The 13,561-nt window shown below is 41.9% G+C and overlaps 1 long non-coding RNA gene across 1 annotated transcript; it reads right to left on the bottom strand.

Annotated features, from left to right (window-relative positions):
- Window positions 1-953: 953 nt before the first annotated feature.
- On the bottom strand, window positions 954-13,139 carry LOC308663654. Its single transcript, XR_014025462.1, has 3 exons — window positions 12,900-13,139; window positions 9,371-9,511; window positions 954-1,201 (listed from the first exon to the last, which is right to left on the bottom strand). It is a non-coding gene; the product is annotated as an uncharacterized lncRNA (long non-coding RNA).
- Between the last annotated feature and the right edge of the window lie 422 nt (window positions 13,140-13,561).

Genomic DNA, 13,561 nt, shown 5'->3' with positions numbered 1-13,561 from the left:
TCGGGCTTCCCAATTGACTTTGCTTCTCAAAATGTTTGAAAAGGTGATCACATGACCCCAGGACACTGCAACCATCATAAATATGAGTCAATTGCCAAGCATTTGAATTTTGATCATACGACCATGGGACTGTTACAACAGTCAAAGCTGTGAAAACTGGTCATAAATAACTTTTTTCAATGCTATTGTAACTTTGAACAGTCACTAAACAAATGGTTATAAGTCAAGGCTAGATGTATTTGCAATAATAGATCAGAAAGCTTACTATCACCATTTCAATTAGAGTCAATATCTTATCATATGCAGAATGAAGTAAAAACCATTTTAGAGCATACTTAACAAGAAAACAAAGGAAAGAGTTAAAACTGCTCACAATGAGAGAGTTCCATAAATATGGGCCACCACTGAAAAGGCCTTGTCCCTTCTGTCTCCAAGAAGCTTTTTTCCTGTTTCTATTTATGCTTGTTACATAATTCATCTACAACTTCTAGGTTCATTTTTCTAAAATTCTTTTCTCTTTTGAAAAACATTTCTATGTTACATCAAACTGAGAGGAAAAAATGAAATAGTGCATTGCAATTATCCAACCACTGATGATGATTCAGATGGTTGGTCTATATCATGAGACGAAGCCACTGGTAACACCTCTAACCATACTTTTATTTAACTATTATAACCATAGTTTTATTTAAAAACCTACTCAGAAATTTGAAAGCTAATTGTCAAGACTGCTAACATCAGATGTTCTTGCTTTGGCAACAGATGAAAATACAGCCATTTTCTCTATGCTTTTAGAAGTAGTTGGTGCTGGGAGAGGGGGATTGGAAGTTAGTCATAATAATAATAGCTCTGCCCTGGGAATCCAAGGACAAACTGGGTCCAGAGCTGATAACATTTTGGTAGGATGGAGCGCTAGGGAGAAAGCCCATCCTTCAAGCTAATTGGGGAATGTGATTTATGACTGTTTATTTGGGGTGAGAATTGTACTTTGTTACTTTGTATCCAGGGGAGGGGAATTTAGTTTTTGGGTTCAACTATGTAGTGCCAATACTTTGTTTCCCGAATAAAAGATTCGTTAAGGAAAATAATGCCTCAAAGTCCTTTTGAAGGGTTTCATCTGTCAGAACCATGACATGAATTGTGCTACCATTCAAATGTCTTGTGGAACAGATCGGTCTTCTCTTCTTTATATCTTTTTTTCCTAGTAAGGGAAAATACAAGAATTATGAGAAATCCATCACCAACTATTACAATCTAATTTTTTAAACTTCCCAGGTATATGGGTGAAGCATAGGAGAGTCAGTTTGATCTAATAGTTAAGACATCAGGCTAGGAAATGAGAGACCGTGACTTCTAGTCCCATCTTGGCCATGAAAGTCATCTTGGGCCAGTCACTCTCTCTCAGCCCAGCTCACCTTATAAGGTGGTTGTCCTGGGCAAAAAAAAAAAGAGGAAGGTGTGCTGGATAGGTTTGCTGTCTTGACCTATTTGTAAAAATCATAAAGGCTGGATACAAATAAATAAATAAATGTGGTAAGGGAATCAATCATTATCAAATTCAAAGGAGGTGGCCTTTTTGTTGTTGTTCCAGGGCCTGGAAACTCATCTATTAGAAGGTCTTAATTTGAATGAATAGTCTTTATGATCTCTCCCAAGTCTATGATGCTATCAGTTTAGTTTAAAATGAGAAGCACATTACAAATAGTTTCTCTTTTTACTCTTTTCTTCTTTTTCACTATTATGTTTTCCCTTAAGGTGCTAGAGCAAAACAAGAAAAATCATACGCCTTGTTTATCAACCTATCGTTAATATCATCATCATCAACAAAGAAATATCCTATGCAGATATAGCCTTTCCCTTTTTAAATCCACCATTAAAATACAGAAATCCAATGGAATTTGTTCCTTCTGCTATGATGCTGAACTTTATTTGGGCACAGGAACCTTTTAGGCTTTTTTTCAATTTTATTTATTTTATTTATTTATTTTATTTTTATTCCATTTATATCCCTCCCTTCTCCGAAGACTCAGGGCAGCTTACAAACTTATTTGTACAAATTTGCAGAACAAAGGCTAATATATTTTTAAATAAATCATAAGATTAATATCTATTACTGTTTAAGTGCCTATTAGCACAACCCCTTACTGAAAAAAATGTATTTAACAAGTTATATAGATGAAATAGCTAATTACTAGTTACTATAGTTACTAATGTCCTATTTACTTTGCCCTGGTCCTCCCACACAGAGAGATACATTCCATGATGCACAGTCAGGATTGAGGAAATTGAAAAACCTCCATGCGTCTGAATTCCTGATGCATAGAATGGGAGGCCCCTTTTTTTTAAATCTGGTTACCGTATTTGAAAAGGATTGTTCTCACAAGACATCAGTACAAAGACTGGAAATAAATTTTGTATACCTGGTCAGAGATGGAGTGATAAGATGGGATGACACATGGCAAAAGGCTAGTACAGTGATACCAATGAAAGTCTGCTCAACAGAAGTATTAACCGAATTTTTAAAACTAGGCCCACGCCTTTTTCTTCCTGACTTCCATAGTTTTAGTGTGGGGAGGAGAATGTCTGAGAGTAAGTTTGACCTTCTTTTTCCATACTATGATTATTGATCACCACAAAGTTCAAAGGCATATTATATTAGGGTCCTGAATTGTATGGAGAACAGTTGTTGGGTTTAAGCCAACACAAAAACAGCTACTCTTTAGATGTCTCTACGTATTCGTAGAGGTCCAATAATTACACATGAACAATATATATTTATATTATTAACTTTTTTAGGCTTTATAATGGTGATAGTAATGTGGCAGGTTCCTCAGTATAAATCACATATTCCTGTCAAGGAAATAGGAATGATCCAGAACTGTAGGAAAAGTGTTAAGTCCGGAATGACGAGCGGAGACAGCAATGTCTAACAAGGAACGTTTATTAGATCTCACATGGGTCAACTGGCTAGCAGCCGTTGAACCCTACCTTATATACTAGGTTTCATTCAAACATAACCAATCCCCGGCTCAGAATCTCCCGCCGGGAAGTAACAGCCAATGATTGCACTAGGTTTCCCGCCGCAGGGAAACCACTCCCATAACTATGTACACAACACCCCTTCCCCCCTGGATGAGATTTACTATTTGACATAATCCTTCAGATAGCTAGGGGGTTTATGTTGCCTGGCTGGATATCGGCTGGCCGTACTAACTGCTGGGGATCCTTCAATACCGCCATTGACTACCTCCTCTGACCCTGTTGTTTGTGTGGGCGGATCTGGTGGTGTTTCCGTATTGGGCTGTTGTTGTGATTGTTGTTGTTGTTGTTGGGGTATATTGGGTTGACTGGATGACCCAGGTGGGCTGTCAGGGGGCGCTATTTCTATCCTTGCATTACAATCCTGGGGGGTTGCTTCAATTGACCTGAATTGTATTCTCCTCCCTTTACCCCCTGGTGCTTTGTTACCTTTGGCTGGGGAAAGTGCATTGTCAGTTGTCGTGTTTTCCCTCTCTTTGTTGGCTTGTACACCTTCAGGGGCCCTTTTCCTTAACTGATCGATGTGTCTCCTAATCAGGTGATTCCCTTCCCCCTCTATTAAATAAGATAAAGGACCGGTTTTGTCAATCACGACCCCTTGTGCCCATTTGTCCCCTTGTCCATAATTTCTAGCCCACACCATGTCCCCAATGTTCAGAGACCTGGTTGGGGTAACCGGGTCGTGTTCTGCAGGTAGTCTGTCAGGGTGCAGTCTGTCCAATTTCGTTATCAATCGCCTGCCCCACCTCATCTTCGCAGGGCTCTTCCCTGTGGCCGCACACGGTGTAGTGTGTTGGGCCAGCAGGAACTGAGCCAGTCTCTGATGCCAGTCACCGTGGATGATTCGTCTGAGGGCGTCCTTGGTTGTTCTGACGTTCCGTTCTGCCAAGCCGTTGGAGGAGGGGTGGAAGGGTGCTGAAGTCGCGTGCCTAATCCAGTTGGCCTTGAGGAAGTCCTGAAATTCATTAGATGTGAATTGGGGCCCGTTGTCAGAAACAATTACGTCAGGTAACCCGTGAGTGGCAAAGAGTCCCCGTAAGACCTGTATGGTTTTGGCTGACGTCATGGACTTAACGGGCACGACCTCCAACCACCGGGAGTAGCTATCCACTACTACTAGGAATGTGAGGCCTTGGAATGGGCCAGCGAAGTCAATATGGATCCTAGACCACGGGTTCCTGGCCTCTTCCCATTTGTGTACCGTTGTGTGTGCTTGCTCTGGTCTAGATCTCTGACACAGGTAGCACCCAGCTACTTTGTCCTCTATGGCTGTGTCTAACCCTGGCCACCATACGTGGCTTCTAGCTAGGGCCTTCATACGCACAATTCCCGGGTGCCCTTCATGTAATTCTCCAATCACTGTGTTTCTATGACTCTCTGGTATAACAACCCTGTTGCCCCACAAGATGCATCCTAAATGTGATGACAATTCGTCCTTCCTTCTAACATACGGTGTGAACTTAGGGTCAGGGTTTTTGCTAGGCCACCCACCTTGTACCCACGCTGCAATTCTGCTGAGTATGGAATCTTTTCTGGTAGCTGCTGCAATGTCCCTGGCAGTCAGAGGGCACTCTGAGAGTTCTTGTAGGGACATGATTTGTCCCACAGGTGCGAGGTCTGTACCTGTATCCTCTAGAGGTAACCTGCTGAGGGCATCAGCGTGCCCCATCTCTTTGCCCAGCCTGTGTTTAATTGAGAATGTGTATGCAGAAAGGAAAATTGACCATCTGAGCATTCTGGGTGACATTATTTGTGGTGTCTGTCTATCGGTAGTGAATAACCCTAGCAGGGGTTTGTGGTCAGTGTAAATGGTAAAGTCCCTACCATACAGGTAATCGTGGAACTTTTTTACGCCTGCCACGATGGCCAATGCTTCCCTGTCAATCTGTGCATAATTCCGTTCCGCCTTTGTTAAGGTCCTGGAGTAATATGCTATAGGCCTCTGTTGGCCCTGCTCATCCATGTGGCTTATGACCGCTCCCACTCCGTAAGGGGAAGCATCACATGCTAAGAATATGGGTTTGTTTTCTATAAAGTGGGTGACTGTAGAATTGCTAGACAGTATGTCCTTTAGTGTTTGAAAACTGGTCCTGTGTTTCTGTTGCCACTGCCAGGGGGTCTTTCTGTCTAAAAGTCTATGGAGGGGTTCAGCGATAGCTGCTTTGTGAGGCAGAAATGTGTGATAAAAATTAATTAAGCCTAGAAACGCTTGTAATTCCACCTTGTTCTTGGGTTCTGGGGCTAATTTTATTGCCCTAATTTTTCCCTCTGTAGGGTGGATGCCTAGTGCATCAATTCTAAACCCTAAGAATTCTGTTGATTTTACCCCTATGCACCACTTATCCTTTTTTAATTTCAAACCTGCCTCCCTAAACTTCCCCAATACCTTTTCTAGCCTCTCAGCTAGGATGTCCTCAGTTTTTCCAGCGATGAGGACATCGTCGAAGTAAGGGCATACACCTGGAATGCCCTTCAAGGTCCTCTCCATCACCTCCTGGAAGATGCCAGGAGCTGCAGCTATCCCGAACTGAAGTCTGTGAACGCGGAACGCCCCCTTGTGGGTAACTATCATTTGAGCCTCGGCGGCTTCCTTAGACACAGTAAGTTGCAAATACGCCTGCGCCAAGTCAAGCTTGGCAAAAATGGCGCCGTCCTGGATCGTCGCGAGGACCTGCTTCACCGTCGGGACCAGGTAAGCATGCTTTTTCATGGCGAGGTTCAGGGTGGCCTTATAGTCGGCACAGATCCTCACATCCCCGTTTGGTTTCAGGGGTGTGACGATCGGTGTCTCCCACAGGCCCCCTTCTACAGGTTCTAAAACGCCCTGGCCTACTAGCTTATCTAGTTCGGTCTCGATTTTCTGTTTAAGGGCGAAAGGCACCCTCCGGGCCTTAAGCCTAATGGGCCTGATTGTGGGGTCTAAATTAAAATTAATGGGGGGTCCCTTGTACCTCCCTAACGACCCGTCAAATACGTCTGCGAAGTTATCGCAGACAGATTTTAGGGTTTTATTCTGAATGGTGTTAATTCCCCCCACCCAGATGCCCAGGGCTGAGAACCAATTAAGGCCTACAAGGCTAGTTCTCTGGCCCTCGGTGACTAGAACAGTTAATAATCCACTAAACCCTTTGTATTTAACCTTAATGGTAGCCTCTCCCACTAATTCTATAGGTGATTTCTGGAAGTCGGCTAATTGTAAATTGGTGGGTTTAAGGGGAATTCTCTGGCCGCTCCTGTTTACTATATACCTAAGGGTGTCCCTAGAAATTATAGATACCGAGGCCCCGGAGTCTTCTTCCATCTTGCAAGGAATGCCTTGCAGTTGGACTTCTATTCTTAATTTAGGCATCAAAATATGGTTAATTCTAGGGGTGTGTTTACATCTAGGGCTTCCCACGTGGTTGACCCCCACCCCAGCCCCCGGGTTGGAAGTGCGTGCCTTAGGCCTAGGAGTCTCTCCGCCACTCCGTTCGGGGGTTACCTCACCTGAGGCCCAAGCGTCAAGCTCGTGGAGGCGGTTGTCGCGCGGTCGGCTTCGGCAGATGGCCTGGATGTGGCCCGTTTTTCCGCACCCCCGGCATTTGGCGTTTCTGAATCGGCATGTCGATCGTTGGTGATTTCCCCCGCAGCTTCCGCACCGCGTCTCTGGGTCGCGAGGTCTGGTTGGGTTGTCCCTCTGGGGTCGTTGGAGCGCTGGGGGTTGTTGTCTTCTGCTCTGGTCGGGTCCTTCGGCTCGTGGTGGTCTCGGCGCCATCTTTCCAAACCTTCGGGCTACTTCGGCGATCTCGGCTTCCCACTGGTAGTCCACCTCCCCACCGTCCACATGGCTCTCCAGGTTTATTTCGGCTGGGGCAGCCATGCTGTTGTAGGGAGGGTCGCGTCTGCCTGTAGACTCGTACGTGAGTAGCTCGTCTAAGACTTCCTGGAGGTTGCCTGTGGGCTTAGAGATAATTCTGTTTTGCAAGTGTTCGTCTCGCAGCCCCAAAACCACTCAGTCCCTGATGCGAATCTCGAGGTTGTCGTATTTACAGCGCAGGGCTGCTTCTCGGACTGCCGCCACGAATTGTTGTATGGATTCGCCCGGCCGTTGGTTCCGCTTCTCAAATATTCTCCGCCAGAACAGTTCCGACCGTTTAGGGGTGAAATGGACCCTTAGTTTGGCCAACAGGTTGGCGTACGATACGCTGGAGACCGGCAGGGGTTGGCACAGGCCGACGGCCACCCGATAAACCGGAGTGCCGCTGATGGTTAGGAGGGCCGCCGCCTTCTTCCTGTCCTCCGTGATCCCGTTGACCAGCATGTACCCCTCGACTTGACCGACATATTCTTCCCAGTCTTCAGGGTAGTTAGGGTCAAACTCCTTCATGGAACCAACTTGCGCCATTCTGTAGGCTCAGTTCGCTTGTCGCTCGGTTGACTGTGGTTTAAATTTCCAGCTTTTCGCTCTGTCAGCTTTCCGCGGTTCTTTCGCTGTTCCACCGTCAAATCCCACCTTCGTCGCCACTGTTAAGTCCGGAATGACGAGTGGAGACAGCGATGTCTAACAAGGAACGTTTATTAGATCTCACATGGGTCAACTGGCTAGCAGCCGTTGAACCCTACCTTATATACTAGGTTTCATTCAAACATAACCAATCCCCGGCTCAGAATCTCCCGCCGGGAAGTAACAGCCAATGATTCCTGCGGCGGGAAACCACTCCCATAACTATGTACACAACAAAAAGGATTTAAGAGCATGTCTTCAGTCTACAGTGTAAAATCAGGATATATCAGCCAATTCATTGCCTCATTAAAAATCTCCTTTTGAATTTGTATGTGTTAATCAGTTTGGAGGTACAAATTCAGCTTAAAAGATTCGCCCACACTTCAGCATTATATGTGCCAAATAAAATATGACACCAGTACTGAGTTCCATAAAGTGGCTCCAGCCAAGGCAAACAAAGATAAAATCTGGTTTGATTTTGGTGCAATAAAAGAGCTGCTCCTTCCTTTGCAAACAAAACAGGACAATCTAGCCTGTCTTTGAATCTTTGGATATCTGCTTACCTACCCTCTCCTGTTCTCCTTATTACTCCAGAAGATCTAAAAACAGCAAACTTTTCCCTGGACAATTGTATAATAAATGAGGGTATTGTAAAGCTGATGGATGCTGTTCAAAACGTTTCCATTTACAACTTGTATATCAAGTTGTGGGTTGTGTATGTGGTTTCTATGCTTGCAAAAACTGCATCAAAAAACAATTGGCACAGAAAGCTGCCTTGGAAATAAAGATGTTCTGTATTGTACAGCTGAATAGTTAATGCCTAAAGAGCAAGAACGTTAAGTCACGTATTTAGCTCCAGTCACTGTACAAGGGGGAAAAGAAAAAAAAAGTAAATGTACATTTAAACAGGAATAGATTTGTAGCAGGAACTGCTTTCTTCTTACATCACATGAACTCTGGGAAAGCACTAATGTTGAAAGATTTTCTTTATAAAACCGAACAAAGGTCCCAACAGCCAAATTTTGAGACCTAAGTCTGAAAGTGGAAACTGAGAACTTAGTTTGTACTTTATCAACACATTATAAGCACAACATAGTTTCAGTCTTAGAATCACTGATAAACATTATTAATTTGCTTTACATACTCACAGACCTACTTCTAGTTGTGGAACGAGAGTGTTCCTATTGCAAATTTAGATGGTAACCTAACACTCCACAGTTATAAGTGCTTTTATACATGAAACAATTGGGGATTTTCATAAAAGATGAATAACCAAATAGGTTGCTAGTCTTGCTAAAAATATTCCTAACCTGGACTACTATTATAAAATGAGACTCATTGCAGTGAATGGTCTTCATATACAGTATTGTTCCACTTGTTTCAGAAGTCTGAGATGTGACACAACCATTTTGGCTGGCAGTTTTGATCCTCCTGTAAACACTTTCAGAAATACAGTATGTATCCCAGCACATAGATAAGTGTTTCTCAATCTTGGCAATTTTAAGATGGGTGGACTTCAATTCCCAGAATGGCTGGCTGGGGAATTCTGGGCGTTGACGTCCACCCATTTTAAAGTTGCCAAGATTGAGAAACACTGACATGGATAGTACATAGTAAAAATACATTCTTTTATGATTTTTTTTCCTGCAATACTGGGGTTGGCCTCAACAGTTTTGATCTCCTTTTGCTCAAACTGATCAACCCATTCATCTCCCAGTCTACTCTCCAGTGATCCTTCCCACTGCCAGCTTAACAAGGACACACTTGTTCTTCCCATCGCTCTTATCCTCAGTCCACTTTTCCAAGGCTATGCCCATCCCATCCCCCACCTTCTGATGCCTTACTTACCATCTGTTTGGTTTTATAACATTCAAAACAGCAGACATAAGGCTGGAGGGTGCTTCTGCTTGCCATTACACTGTATCCTACATGTTGAAAATGGAAATGGCAGATGGCTCTTCAGAGCTTCCTTTCCCAAACAAAAAGTCCCTGAAATGAGCAAAGTATGAAGAAGTATAAGCAAATAAGCAAGTTCAATGGCATCCCAAAAATGCTTTTTCATGAGACAACTGGATTCCCTTGGTTTGTTTTTTTTTTGTTTGTTTTTTGAAGAATTTCACTTCTCATCCAAGAAGTTTCTTCAGCTCTGGTAGTATATAGTAACCTCTGAAATGTTTCAAAAATTACTTATTTTTTCATGCTAATCACAACATGAGAAATGAGGAATACAAAGAAAAGTCCTTCGGGAAAGGGCGGTATACAAATCCAATAAAATAAAATAAATAAATAAATAAAAGACCATTCCAATGCTTGAAGAGCTCCTACAAGTTTCATAAGAGGACATCCACCGTCCTTCTTTCCCCACCCCCCATCTCAATGAGCCGAGTAGCACTTATGCAGGAAAAAATGATTAAGTACGACAAGGAAAATACAGTATGTGGAAAAAAGATTAGTTTGGCAAAATTGTTCTCCTCTCCCCTTTAACAGAAAATAATTTTATTTAATTAGTAAAGCATCCTTCTCCATTCTGATATTCTCCAGAAACATTGAACATCAAGCCCTGTATAGTCCCACCAACATTTTCAATGGTCCTGTTCCAGGGAAACACATTTGGAGAATCACCAAGGCTAATCCAAAGATCAAATTTCTCCTTCCTTTACTTTTCCCTTACTCTCTAAATATCTTGTACAAATTAGGCACTTACGTGAGAAATTATTATTATTATTATTATTATTATTATTATTATTATTATTATTATTATTATTATTATTATTAATTTAATTTGTATACCGCCCTTCTCCCGAAGGACTCAGGGCGGTGAACAGGGCAATACATAAAAACAAGATACAAAAATTAAAAATTATTAAAAAGTAATTAAACAACAGTGCCCGTAATAAATTAATACAGATTAAAAGTTAAGATCCATTTATAAAATCCAACCCCATCCCATCAGGCCAGGCCAGCTTGTTCAAAAAGATGGGTTTTAAGATCGCGCCGGAAGGAGCGGAGATCGGGCGCCATCCGGAGCTCGACCGGAAGATGGTTCCATAGATCCGGTGTACCCACAGAGAACGCCCTCCCCCTGCGGGCCACCAGTCGGCATTCTTTGACCGGTGGCACCCTGAGGAGGCCCTCTCTGTGGGAGCGTACTGGGTGGAGGGAAGTTGACGCCGGCCGCAGGTGCTCCCCAAGGTATTCCGGACCCATGCCATGTAGGGTTTTGTAGGTCATTACTAACACCTTGAACCTCACCCGGAAGACAACTGGAAGCCAATGCAGCTCACGGAGCAAAGGTGTGACATGGGAGTGTCGGGAAACTCCCAACACAACTCTCGCAGCTGCATTCTGTACCAGTTGGAGCCTCCGAGTGGTCTTCAAGGGTAGCCCCATGTAGAGAGCATTGCAGTAGTCAAGACGAGAGGTCACGACGAGAGAATAGTTTCTTTCTTAAAACAAGTGCTGAACTAGTACCAAAATCTAAGTTATGTTAAATACAATGTGGCAGTTTCCTAGGCAACTACTTCCTTTTAACTGAACAGGAAAAAAATATTTTTACAGCTTACTGCCATATAAACTAAAGTTGCTTTCAAGAGTTTTAAATTCACAAATTTTTTAAAACTCAATTGTCCCAGTTTTCTAGATTCTCTTCGAATGACCGAACATTACTTGAATGTTAAAATTCCACAGGCATTTCCATAGCCATGTCCAGCAATGATGTGGCAAGTTCAGTGTTTAGCATGACTATATAGGATGCCTTGAATATTTGACATTCTCTTAAAAGGCAATCCACTGGAAATATGTCTAATCTTCATTTCACATATTTCATATTAGAGGAGTTTCTAGTCCTTATGAAAGCAAAAAGAAAATCAATAAACAATTGGTTTTCAAAAACATTAAAGCAAATGAAATTACTGTTTGCTGGCACATATACTGTATCACATTTAGAAATATTTTCTTTATTAATTTATTTACCAAATTTACACATCATGATTTCACAAATGTAAATAATATCTGGAATTATTTGTGAATGTTTGCCTACTAATTATTTTGCTACATTAATTTTCCTCTACCAGTTCAAAATTTAGTTCTCAAATGTAGTCCTATGTACCTATGTTCTCTGGCACTTTCTTTGCATCAACTTTAATTAATATCATCCACGTACTCCGCCCAGTGCGCTCCCACAGAGAGGGCCTCCTCAGGGTGCCACCGGTCAAAGAATGCCGACTGGTGGCCCCCAGGGGGAGGGCGTTCTCTGTGGGTGCACCGGATCTATGGAACCATCTTCCGGTCGAGCTCCGGATGGCGCCCGATCTCCGCTCCTTCCGGCGTGATCTTAAAACCCATCTTTTTGAACAAGCTGGCCTAGCCTGATGGGACGGGGTTGGATTTTATAAATGGATCTTAACTTTTAATTTGTATTAATTTATTACGGGCACTGTTGTTTAATTACTTTTTAATAATTTTTAATTTTTGTATCTTGTTTTTATGTATTGCCCTGTTCACCGCCCTGAGTCCTTCGGGACAAGGGCGGTATACAAATTAAATTAATAATAATAATAATAATAAAGTACCAAGAAGAAGTCACAAAAAATGCACAGGACTATTGTTCATGACATCAGTAGGAAAAGATCCAGGAACAAAACTATAGAATGGATCTAAAATGGTAATATAATTCTACCTCTCTCCTGGAACCACCCTCTTTCAAATGGAAGAATCACACCTTCCATTAAAAAAAAAAGTGGAAACTTGACTCTGAAATGGAGTATTTGTGGAGACATTTGATTTTTTTAGATCTAACCCTACTGATTTGTATAATGAAATGATATTGCTTATTGTTGTTTTGTTGTTTTTAGTCACCTGCTTTTTTTTTGTAAACCACATGGAATGCTTGGATACAGTGACACAGAAATATCAAATTTGATAGATTGATTGATTTGTAGAATCAGTATAAACTACCTCTATCCCAGTTGGGAAATTAATTAGAATAGGACCGGATTAGTAGTACGAGGGGAGACAACCCAAAAAATATCCAGGTAGTAGCCTAGATTGAAAACTTAAAAAATATCCCATAAGAAGGCAATGGGATCTTATTTACATGGCAAAGGACTATGGAATATGAATGCATAGGTGTGGGGAATGGCACATGTGCTTTCTAGCATGTGTGTGTGCTTTCTAGCATGGCCTATGAATTAACAGCAAGTTTCCTCAGTGTTATTCTGATTAACATGGTGATCAAAACAATTCTACTAATAATAGAGGTTCAACCAATGATAGTATCTTCTTTAGTATTCAGTTTAATGCATAGCTATGCATTCCACAACTGCAGGGTTAATTGTACCCATATTTCCATAGTAAATAATAATAAAGTTTAACTTACTTTTTTATGTGATAATAGGAAAATCAGAGCAAAGGGGGAAATGCAGGAAAAAAATGTCAGAATGACGAAATTGTTTTGTTCTCTTATATATGTTAGTGATGAATGAACATGATTGATTTGTCTCAGAGTATTGCTGTGGAGTCATCCCAAAATAACAGTTGCCCTTTCAATAGCAGCACTTGGCAAAGCTTTAAAGGAGGTTAAATTGAGAAAATTAGAGCTATACCAGGTTTACATTAAGCCCAAGATTTCACTACCTGGCCAAGGCAAGTAGCTGAAGCAGGATACTCCTCCTCCAGGTTAACTGAAGAACCAGTTTAAAGGAAAGCATTTGTAAATGTCATTTGTTTTATTAAGAACTCAAAGTGGCCTTTTCACATCATAACTTTTTTTAAAAAGGCTTCTTACAAGGCAGCCTTTGAGGACTTTATCAAAAGGGAGATTGTTTGGTTAAGGGTTACAGTCAGGTGCCCTCTGTTCAAGGTAGGCATCTTGCTAATATTAAAATCTGAAGGGAAGGGTTAGATCAAAATATTTCATTATATATGTGTAATGAAATAACTCTCCAATAAGCAGCATGGTCCAACAATGACTTTTCAGCTTCCAAAGTGTTGAAAATCCTCCAGAAATGGTATCCCTGACTGTTATTCATTAGAGTTCTT

The sequence above is a fragment of the Vipera berus genome (assembly GCF_964194415.1).
Source record: "Vipera berus genome assembly, chromosome: 2".
NCBI lineage: Eukaryota > Metazoa > Chordata > Lepidosauria > Squamata > Viperidae > Vipera > Vipera berus.
This window is presented reverse-complemented; position numbering and strand designations above follow the sequence as displayed.